The sequence below is a fragment of the Biomphalaria glabrata genome, chromosome 13, assembly GCF_947242115.1.
Source record: "Biomphalaria glabrata chromosome 13, xgBioGlab47.1, whole genome shotgun sequence".
NCBI classification, from domain to species: Eukaryota; Metazoa; Mollusca; class Gastropoda; family Planorbidae; genus Biomphalaria; species Biomphalaria glabrata.
In genome coordinates, this window is record NC_074723.1 from 5,603,138 (window position 1) to 5,615,311 (window position 12,174).

Below are 12,174 nucleotides of genomic sequence, written 5' to 3' on the forward strand. Positions count from 1 at the left end.
GTGCCTGCCCACAATGGCTTCTCTCTCGCACACGATTGGAGGAGAAGAGATTCGTCGAGGCACTAGCGAGAGAGTGATAGAAGAGGAGAAAAGAGTAGAGATTATTAAACGTTGGTAAAATACTGTTTAAGAGAGAGAGAGAGAGAGAGGAGAAATAAAAATAGACATTTAGTAAGATAGAGAGACGGAGAGAAAAGGAGACACGCCTGGGGCGGAGGGGGGAGAATAGCTCCACTAAAGGATATTAGCACGTGGTGGTGGTGGGGGTGAGAGGGGGGTGATAGTATCGATGATAACGGCAGACGATGGCGAGCGGTTGAAGCCAAAGGGAGACAAACCAGGAGTGATCACATCTTGTGTGCTCATTTAATGGTCAACGCCGACCGGACCATCAGCAGTCGGCTGCTAATTGAGAGACTTTTCATTAACGGACTTTTGAATCATTCCAAGTGGATATCTTGTGTTCTGCACAGTGTGTGTTGGTGTTCCACTGCGGGGTGTGCTCTGACCGCACGTGTTGGGAAGATGCTATAGACCTACGTGTTATATGTTAAAAAGAATTTATCCGTGTTATATGTTATAAAGTGTGTTATTGGTGTTTTCTACAACAAGAATTTTTAATCTGAGCTGCTATATAGAACCAAATTATTAGCGATTCACACTCTGTTACAAAGCTTACTACTAAATACTTTAAACAGTTTAAAAAATCCGAGAAACGCTAATCTGTTGACCTTTACAAAGTAAGCGCCTATTTATACCAATTAAAGCTAAGAACATTTTTTATGTTTACCTCTAGCGAAGCTTACTTTTAGTAAGACGCGGAAAACTGATGAAGTGACCAGACATAATCTTTTGCAAGCCATGACTTTTAATATAAAGTTAATAGAGTATTATTGAAGTATTTAGGAGCTCATTGACCTACGGTTAAAAAAAAAAGATTCGTTTAATCCGATCTTCCGTTCAAAGTTCAATATATCTAACTTTAAATTAAATCCTTGATATATTAACTTCGGACTCGAAGACAAGCCTTATTATTATTATTAAAATATATACTTTAAAAAATACCCCACAATATCAAACTTTTAGGGGGAAAAACTTACAATAAAAACGTTATTGTTGAAATAAATGTCATATATCGCAATAATGTAATAGTTATTTTCTTTCTCTATATCAAATACAATTAATTAAACACCACTAATTAAGTATTAATTAATTGTTTAATTCTTTTGATTGAGTCATATTTTATTCTGGACAATGAGTAATTGTGCAAAGTTTCAACTTGGTCCTAGAATGGGAAGTGGGGGAAATATCGTGCTTAAAATTTGTACCAGACAGACAGACGGAATGAGTTTTGTAATGACAATGTTACGCAAACATTTTTCAAACACAGTTTGTAAAGGAATACAAAACAAAATCATTATCAATCCGTCCGGTCATTCAGCGCACTCGGCTGTTAGACCGACGCGGCGTGCCTACTTATCTTAAACTCAAGCTGAACAGTTTCTAGAAAAGAAATGCTTTTTTCTTTTACTGATTACACACTTTTGTTTTAAAGATATTTATGGACAAAAAAAATTTGTCTTTGAAATTGGACTATACGCGAACAGTTATTATAGATATAATGTACTTAGTATTTGACTGCGGTCGTTTATACAAAATAATAATAATAATAGTAAAAGTCCATTATATCGGTAATGTCATTAAAAGACCACGGTACAGATGATCGGCTATTCAATATGAAATTTAAAAAAAAATTTTTTGCGTATCTTTTAAGTGGGAAACTAGCCGCTAGTTTTACTAATTAACATATTTACTAACGCCGTATAGAACACATCATTTTGTTTGCTAATTTATTTACAGTAGAAAACCGGCACATGTAAATGTAACTTGGCATGTATATATATACCTCATAAGGTATACTTCTATGAAAGTTGGTCAATCTCTAAGAATCTATATATATTAGTGTAACATTTTTTTTGTATGAATAATACAAATCTTTTCGTGTAGAATATTGTAGACTCTTGACAGTGCTAATCAATATACACTTCTGACGCCGAGTCTTTTAATACTGCAGTTATCGGAACTCCCTTTCGTACTTAGTTATCTTACAATACTGGACCTAGTTGTAGAGTCCAAATAGTCAGCTCTATTCATTTTGATGCTTCTAACAAGGGAGGAGCGTAAATATAATTCTTATCTACGTCACTTGGTCAAAGCAGGGCAGAAAAACACTTACAACAAAGACATTTAGAAAGACACCTGATTCTCTGAGAGTAGTAACTTCTGTTACTTTTGTGGACACATCTTGTGTTTGAGGCTGACACTTCAGACTGGATTACTTACGTTACCTGAACCAATCACTGCAGGTAAGAAGTTAAATCTAGTATCATATCGAGATTTAGATTTACAATGGACGAATCTCATCTGATAAGATTAGATTAAGTTTTGTCATTTAGGAGAGAATTTTACCCCAAAACTGAAATGATGCCACTTTAGTATTTTTAATAATCGTATATTTTATATGCGTAATATGTTAAATATCATAGTATTGATGGTAAAGTGGGTGACTGGTGTATTTGGGCAGACTGAGCTATATACAGACTTGGTCGGCAGCCAGTCTAAGAAATGGAAGCTCGGAAATAAAACCTACGACTATCTGTTGTTCCCAGCCGTCTCAGACTTCTGTGCCATCGTGTAAGACATATTGGTGTAAAGAGTGGTAGTGGCCTGAGCAAGTTAATCACCACTTTACAATTTAAATGTGTATGTATGGCTGCATTTACAGCAACGCGTGCAATACAGTGGCCCAGGGCCGGGCCTGGGCCTGACCTGGGCCTGACCCTCAAAACGAAGTATTCATAAAATGTTAAAAAAAAATTATTCATTTTCGATATTTATTTGAATGAAAGTGACCAGTTCTATAATAAGTCATCAAAAGGAGGCTAGGGGTCTCCATAACAAAAAATATATCACGGCCTCAACACACTTATCTCCGGCACTGTACGTACAGTGAATGTGATTCTAGATCTTCTACCAAGTGGTTACTATAGGAATATGTCAGAAGCCGTAGAGATGGTGTCTGTACATCACTAGATCTGGTGCCTGATTATCCCGGCTGCCTTTGCTATTTGTTCATAACGAGAATGACGCTAGAAATTTAGATTTTTAAGGCTTTTGAATATTCACACTTGACGAGTGTGACGTCTTTTGTTAAGTCGCTAAACTTTAGATTCACTCCAGGACAGAAGACTTAAATGTTAAGTAACAATAATACATTAAAAAAATTGAACCATTATTTGTAAATAGAAAAAAAAAAACACAGCTGTTATGGTGTGTGTGTGTGTGTTTCTATGGTGACGTTGAGAAGAAGTTAGCGATTGGATGGTGGCTATGCAAGGGGAATGATGCAAGATATGCGGCACTGTCGTCATCTGTCTTGGGAAGGAGAGATGACAACAGATTGTCAGAGTGAAAAGACGTGTTTTTGTTGTGAATTAGACTGTTCAGAATACCATTTTATAGTACTACTAAAGTGACCTAAAGTCTACTGCATTTATTGCATGTCATATCAAGTTGATTGAGTCTATATTATAATAGAAGTTATATTTAGTATCGTTCACAAAGAGTTTATTCAGGTTATTTCAAGTTTTACAAGTTAAGATATAATACCCATTCAGCGGTTTAGTTGTCTACCAGCAGTTTGGTGCTTACAAGTCAACGACCGTCTACAACAACTACCTAATAAAATACCCAGAAACACAAGTTAAAGCATGCATGATTAGATTAATACATGGATAAACGTAGGACGTAATTGTCTTCTATTTTCGAAGCGCTTTATTAATGTTTTAAAAGATAAGATAAAGATCTTTCGAAACTAGATCTATGTCCGACAGTCCCTGGCGTGACGTAGCACAGCCTCAGTGTGTGCATGTGTGTGTGTGTGTGTGGGGGGTCCTTGAAACTTTCAGAAGTTCGTTGAGAATGGAAAGTTATTCCATCTTAGAAAAAAAGCAACTTTTGTAGGACAGCATAGGATGGTTGAAACTCTGGACCAGCGTAACGCCAGACAGAGGCGACAGACAGAAGTGTGTACCACTCGGACAGGCGGCCATCTTAGTCAAATGACAGTAACCAGGGCAACCAAAACATGACCTGCGATTGTCCAAACAGTGAGCCATTCGAAAGTATTGATCGCAGGTGTCCACTATAGGAGTCTGCCCATGTCAAACAGTAGGAACAATCTTATGAGGGATTATTGGCAGAAGGGCATTAACCGCTTGGCTCCCTAAGGGTTCTCGGGTTCGGATCCCGATATATACTGAGAATCTGAGCTGAGTTGTTTTAGCTAAACGTCTCGCGAGAGAGAGAGAGAAAGAGAGAAGGAAAAGAGAGTGAGAGAGAGAGAGAAGGAAAAGAGAGAAAGAGAGAAAGCAGTTAAAGCAGTAATATAATAGTAATAAGGATCTAACAGACTCAAGCTGAATAAATTTAAAAAAAATATGTGACGAGATACACTTCTGACACCTTGAAATGTCAACGTCACCGATTGATAAGTGAACTTTAAAAAGCATTCCTTCAGTATTGAAGATTATTACGTACAAGACAGCATGGAGAGGGAGGGGGAAATGCTGAGCGGGCAGGGTTCAAACTGGGGATCATCCAAAACATCACACGACCAAGCCGCCACCCCACGACCAGGCCGATATATTCTGAGAAACAACATGAGAAAAACAAATTCCCAACAAGAAAACTTGAAGGTGTGGGTGTGTGTGTGTGTGTGTGTGTGTTTGCGTTAGTTTTATTTGTTTCAAATGTTTGGGGTGAGATTTAAAAAAAAAAAAAAGGGGTATCGCATATCAAACAACATCTGAGGGAATCCGAGGAAGTATCGAGTGTGGTTTTCTAGTCCGAGAAGGGATTAACGAGCTCCAAATCAAGGATAGGGATAGAGCAATTGATTGATAAAGAGTAGAGAACGCTAGGATTTCAAGGGATAATGAAGCTAAGCTAGAAATATTGATTTCATTGTATTGGATTCTGAAACTGATTTATTTCTCGTGACAGTCAAAGAGGAAGTGGGGGGAAAGCCTACAAAAAAAAGTTGATGTCCACTGTCAATTTCTATCCTGTGACATTTATTTTTTACGGTAAGCAGTCCTGACAGTTTACCTTATGAGTTTTCATCTGGACAATCAATCTCTTTCTTTTTCTCTTTCAAAGCATTGTCTCTAAAATTGACCAAGAGATGAGCGTGTCAACAAATTAAATATAGCTTTTAATATTTTCTTATCTTATCTTATCTTACGCCTTAAACATAAATAAATATACAGAAATCCACCAAGATAAAGACACATTTCATATGTGCTAGGACAAATTCGTACAAGTGCTCCCTCTTCTGTAGTGGCATTAAAGCATGGAGAACAGGTGGTCGGAATCAGCCAGGAAAACCAACGACTTGGTAGAGTTTACGTCTAATTAACATTACGACTAGCTTATAATTATAGCTTTTATAGAGCGCTACTTTCACGCTTATAGCGTGCTCAGAGCGCTTTGGTCCAATCTCATTTGTGGAGGGGGGGGGGGAGTTGGTTTTCCGTGCTGCCTAAAACGCAACTCTGCCCGAGTCGGGTGTCGAACCTCGAGCCCCCTTCTAGGTAGCCAAGACAAGCCAAGTTCAAGCGCACTTGGCCTCTCGACCACGCTTCCCAACATTAACAAGTAAAACGTATTTATATCTTTGAAGAATCGTCTGTAATTTATAAGATAAGAATCTTTATTTCTTGTTTTTTTTATATAAGTTTCGGACTTCATCTGAAATGAGGACTACTTGCTAACCAAAACTTTCTATAGGACAGGATGGGATAATAGTGGGCAGGATTCGAATTTGGGACCGCACTGACGACAGAGCGCATAACTTACGGGAACCTTGTGTATTGACCAGCCGGTCTGGGTTCAAATCTTGAAACATAGTTTCATAGGAGCTATTTAACATTGTCATTTAGAAGAATCAACGTGGTCTCTATTAGGAGCAACAGGTGAGATTTTATTTCATGGGAGTCATAGGGTTTGACTTATGAGATGGGACTTCTTGTTTGTCAGGTAGAGAATATTTACTTTTCTGTCTAAAGCTAGCACTGCATTAAAGATTAAAAAACATCAACAACAACAATAAAAAAAAAAACAGTTGTCCGACATTATGAAATAGTAGCAACACGAGAACCGAACGGATATAATATTAATCAACTGTACCAAGACAGACTTACAACTGAAACATTTACCGGCAATATCGAGGCGATTTTACAAAGTAAATAAATTAAAAAACGCATAGCCTTTAAACCAAGACTTCCCCAAGTATATTGCTCCAATTAAAGATTCACTAAGACTTTCCAAAATTATTGGCCCATTGAAAGATTTGCCAAGACTTTCAAAAACTATTGCCCCATTTAAAGACTTTCCAAGACGTTCTCAAATCTATTGCTCCATGAAAAGACTTCCCCAAATCTATTTGTCCCCATTTAAAGCTTTGTCCCCCCACTACCAAACCAAATAAAGCCAAATTGTTAAAATTGCTTAGTTTCGTCAAAGAAAATAGATCACTCAAAAATTTTGTGGTAGCCCTATTCCAGAAATCTTGATTCGAGAATCACCCCCCCCCCCCCTCAAAAAAAAACAAAAAAAAAAAACTGTGATCGTTCGACCATTTAGCTGTACACCAAACTCCGCCGGACAATTAATTTCCACTTGACTTTTTTTTTCTTTTTTTTTTAGTAACAGATGAAATATTTAGGGCGCCAAAATGAAGATCTTCTGTAGATACTGCCAACTCCAGTAAGCGCCAGACAGAAAACAAAAAAAAGAATTTTCTATGGCGATTTTTTTTTTTTCAAATATTAAAACTCAACAAGTTGTTAAGAAAAAATCTGAACACAATCAATGTGAAGGGCGGGAATCGTTTGTTTTGAATGGCGCCATCAGACGGCTTTATTGAGTGATCTCTTTAACGACCAACGCAGCCGTCGACGCGGAATCTTGCGTAGTGCACAAATATTGATGACGTACGTCAACGAGACATGCACATCTGTCATGCTTATCTTCGTTACGACGGGACACACACCGCATCTTGGTGACATTATCGAATCTTCATCGGGACATGGAGGCGACAGAGGGCGTGAGGCTACGCCCAAGGAAATAATAAGCCCCCCCCCCCTCCCCACCCGACCCCGTGGGCACAATCCATCGTCTAGAAATCCTTTAGAAACATCTACTTTAAGAAAGAAAATAACTATCCTGTAATCCTGATCAAGTCTTTTCTTGGCCTCTAGTTAGTGATGTCACCCCTCCATCCCCTCCCCCTTTTTTTTCTAAATTAAACGGAATGCCAGTCGTGGGGCCGTAACATTGTTTTGTTACGGGAATGATCTAGATCTAGTAATATAACACAATAGGTTCGACTTTGTAGTGATAGCGTGTGGAGTCACCATTCCATCGTCAAAAAGTGGCGCCTTTGTAAGAGAACATTGGTAGCTAGAGAGCTATGTTATGAATGGAGCATACTTTTTTTTTCCATTATACACAAAAATATAATTACACAATTACGGCACGGAAGACATAATTGCAGGCCTATTTGGACATACTCTAGAGAAGGAAATAGGAATCGGTGTTCAGATCCTGCAAAAAAACTTACGCCAATAAAATAATCCCATAATCTTATTTTATTATCATCTTTATTTATTATCATCTTTATTTATTATCATCTTATTGTATTATTCTGAGTTTTCGAACACAGCCGTCATGAGGTTATACGCGAGGATGTGATGGCCGAGTAGCTAGGACGTGGCTCGCAGACTTGAGGATCTGGAGTGACGGTTTCGAATAAAGGAACTATTTACCATTACTTCTGCCCAGCAAATGTTGACTTAATAAAGCTAGTCATTGTGGCGGTTACAAGTCAGTCTCTTAAAACACGAAATTTCTTTTTTCAATGTTGCAAAATGAAACTTAATCTTTCCAAAGGCTTAAACAGTTAACGGGACAGTTACTTCTCTTGTTCAGAAGCATTAAAAAATTAGCTACATTAAAATTCATGTTAAGTATACCAATCTGTATGGGTCCTTAATCCTTACACTTCCTAAGGGGAAAGAGAAATGTGGCTCTTGGTTAGAGGTCTGTGTACTCCAATGTGGCTCTTGGTTAGAGGTCTGTGTACTCCAATGTGGCTCTTGGTTAGAGGTCTGTGTACTCCAATGTGGCTCTTGGTTAGAGGTCTGTGTACTCCAATGTGGCTCAGAAAGAGGACTCTAAATGCTGAGGCTGAAAGAAGAATCAAAGCCTTTGATAGTAAATACTACAGTTACAGTTACAAATACCAGGTAAAGAAAACGACACTCTGGCTGCAGCAAAACTTCTCTATACTGTGAAGAAATGAAAGCTAGAAGATTATATTTTATTATAAGACAAGACTCACTTTCAAAAGTAAAGTAATCCTTCAAGGTACTAAGGAGGACTACCAAGACATGGACGTCCAAATGCAAGCTGGGTGGACAACGTGAAAGAATGGACCCCTTGCTCTCTCTTTCTCTCTCTCTCTCTCTCTTTCTCTTCAAGCTGAGAGGAAAGAAAGGAGGGATTTAGGATACGCGAACTGTCTTAGCAAAGCTACAATAAAATAAAGATACAGATGAGATGACCTGCTTCCTTTCAAGAAGAGATACTTCATACTCATTACAAGTGATGATTTAGTTTTGTTTTTCCCAAAAAGAGGGCACTCCCTTGTCTGCCTCTTGGAGAGACGTCTGATGAAAGAGCTCAACAATATCCCTACCGTTATAAAGAAGAAAAACACAAAATCCGCCTTTACTATTGATTTGTGTCCATTCAAAAATGTTTTAGATCTACATTGTATATTACCAGGTTCATGTACATGGTTCGTTATAACGCCCTAAATCACAGAGAGGTAGAATGCCTTTGTTATCTCTTCCCGTTTCTCTTCAATTGGTTTGTTTGGTGAGATTTGTCATATGAAAATATGCCTTAATTCTATAGAAAACTTTCTTTTTTTTACCAATGACATATGAGATTTACTGTTTGTCAAACAGTCTGTCTGCCCTTTTGTCCAGAGACAGCGTCGTGGGGCTGATGAAATCCAGCTTCCTACCCTCTCCCTGCTCCCGCCCCACCTTGGCCCCCTGCCCCACCTGCTTTTCAGCTACACAGAAAGAGATACAGAAGTTAAAGGAGAGGGGGTGGGGGGGAATATTACAGTTAGCAAACAAAACGAAAGATTAACAAATAGATATTCGCTCCTCTGTTTCTCCCTGAGCCAAACATGACCTCCCAAGAGGTTCTTACATTGGGCGCCCCTGGGTCAATGAGAAGAGATCTCTTATACATTCCGAGAATGCACGGTCACAGAAGACGTCTTTATTATCAGGATTTGTTAAGGAGCTGTTAAGTCTTAATAGGCTGGATGCATGATGCACTCCGTGCACTTCAATTGGTATACATGAAAATATACTTTATATAAATAAATTCTGTTATTAGATTGGTATCAATAGATATGAATGATTTTCCATTTAATCCTTTTTTTTTTTACCATTTTTAAATGTAGTATGTATATTTTACTATCTTTTTTTGTTTGTGGAGCCCTCCTCCCTATATGTTTTTAAGGGTGAGGTCCTGGGCGACTGCACTATCTGTACTGTCTTAAATCCAGCCCTGGTCTTAATACAAGGAAGACGGAATAACTAAGTTTTTTGGAACAAGTTTGTCAGACGTAGACTTTCTGAGATCATCGGTGGACAAAATACGAATGTCGTGCAGTTGTGAAAGAGATCCCACTGGTGCCCATACAAGTTAAAAGATGAAACTTTGGCCCTTTGAAATGTTGAAAAATAGGTAGAAATCATTGTGAGGCAAATATTGTGCGGTCATGATTTTGAGACAATGATTGAGAGCTGATGATTTTAAGAAAATGATTGTGATGTGGTGAACGTGAGGCAACGATTGAGATGAAATGACTTTGAATGATTACGACGATGCAGAGGTGCTTAGTGGTGTGTGATATGCGATCTGAACTGTCGTCTCGTTGGTCGCAAGTTCGAACCTTGTACGTTGGCATCCCCCCCCCCCGGTCCTGCAAGAGGTTTAGGCTGGATGTTTCATTTCTGAAGAAACATCTGAAACATCTACAACACAACAGAACCAGTAGGCTCAGATACTTCCTTGCGGTTCCAGAGATTGCACTCTCACAATGGTGGGAGTGGGGGAGGAGAGGCGTTAAAGAAAGAGAAGGGGAGAACAAAGGGGGGTGGGGTGGACTTACACAATAGAGAGAGCTAGAGATAAAGAGATGGAAGATTGAATAGGAATCAAAACAAGTTTATAAGCTAAATAATCACTTACTCAAACTAAAAGAAGTATAAATCCTCATTCTCCCTTTTTCGTTCTCATTTTGCGTGTCGGAGGGTTCAGATCAGTTCAGATCAGTTCAGATCAGTTCAGATCAGTAATCCTATATCTGAGATGAACCGCGCAGTAGATTCCAGATCAGGCAGCTCTCCGTATAGTTTTTGTTCTATTGGAAGGTTTTTGTTTCCAGAGCCTTGTTCGGTCCTTTTTGAAGGACATGGTCAGCATTCTCTGGTGATGCTCCACTTAGGCAGGTTTCGCTCGTCCCGACTTTATGCTTCCGGAATACATGTTGTCTCATTGAAGTCTGGTTCTGAGTCTTTCAAACCTTGCGATCTCATAGGGCAGATGATCTAAAGGTTATCTGTTTCTGTGACCCACTGTTTCCGGGGGCGTCACCTGACCAAAACAACGACCAACCGCCTTTACTTTCCCCCAACTAATGTCAGGTACCCATTAGAGCTGGGTGGACCTAGAGGCTCCCTAAATATCCCGAAATTAAAAATCCTAGTCTTCACCAGGATTCGATCCCGGGACCCTTCGGTTCGGAAGCCAAGCGCTTTACCACTCACATTGTCTAATAATGTACACTACAAATAACTACTCCACTCTCCCTGTCTTAATCGTGTACCCTTCACGTAGTTTGAGAACATCTGCTATAGAACGAGCACGCAAAAAAATTATTCTCATAATCCATAGATAGTGAAAGTAAATAAAGTATCTTTCAAAACGTTTGGTAACCAAGATAGAGAGACAGAGATAGAGAGTAAGAGAGAGAGGTAGAGAGAAGACGTCATAATTTGTCTGAATGGAAATGATGGTTGCTGGGATAACTTCCTCTTATGGAGCTCTTCTAGTGACAGATATATTTGTTCAAAAAAACTGACAGGGCACGAGAAGATTAAAAAAAAAAAAAGAAAAGATGATAAATTCGGAGCACCGTATTAAAAACTATAGTCTCGCAGAGATAGAAAAAAAAAAAGAAAAAGTTGAATGAGTGGCTACTTTCCTAAAGATAACACCAGAGCCACTGGTTCAGGGATCATCATGGAGGAAAAAAAAAGTGCGGGTGATTTGGGGGGGGGGGGGGGGAAGGGGGGGTATACTGTTTGCAGACATTTTTTTTTATCTCGTGAGGGATTAACAGAAAGATACAAAGAAATCAACGAAGATTATAACATTGCCAAACGTTTGTTTTTTTTGTTTCCTTCAAAGTTGAAGAGCAAGGTGAAGGTCTTCCAGCACTCTACATTCATTATGTATAAGCCTACTCTGTAGAGTCTCTATCTGACTTCTTTCAATTGTTCTAAGAGCTCATTTGATGACTCTCCAAACAGATGGGAGCTCCTCTACTTCTGTCTGACCAAATGTTCTGTCTGGGAGCAATGCAGAAATAAATTTGTTACATCCCTATAACTGATGGCTTGGGGCTAGAGGCGAGGCCGAAGACTGAGCACACCGGGGAACTTCCCCATATTCCTTCTCATCAATAGTGCGGGTGTCCGCCATAACGGAGCCTTGAAGAACGATTTTCGGATATTGGATAATGACATGGTTCTTCATCCCCGCTAGTGCAATGGACTTGGTCCTTAGTCCTTAGGCAGATAAAATATAATTTATTTGTCTGTATAAAATCTACAATAGGAGATTTTCATACTAAATGCAACTCACGGTAATCTTTTCCCTGTATACAAATCAGGGGCGGACTGGCTATATGGGCATTTGGGCAAATGCCCGGTGGGCCGATACCCTAATGGGCCGGTGGGG

At 39.0% G+C, this 12,174-nt stretch overlaps 1 protein-coding gene across 2 annotated transcripts in view; it reads left to right on the top strand.

Annotated features, from left to right (window-relative positions):
* The first annotated feature begins 263 nt into the window (after positions 1-263).
* LOC106075262 (MDS1 and EVI1 complex locus protein EVI1-A-like) overlaps positions 264-12,174 on the top strand; it is a 111,076-nt gene continuing 99,165 nt past the window's right edge. The window contains exons 1-2 of one of the 2 annotated variants that reach the window (XM_056008095.1): positions 264-740; positions 2,008-2,366. The gene's annotated coding sequence lies outside the window, so the exon portion shown is untranslated. The remainder of the gene's footprint in view (positions 741-2,007; positions 2,367-12,174) is intronic. The other variant, XM_056008096.1, reaches the window with a different exon arrangement.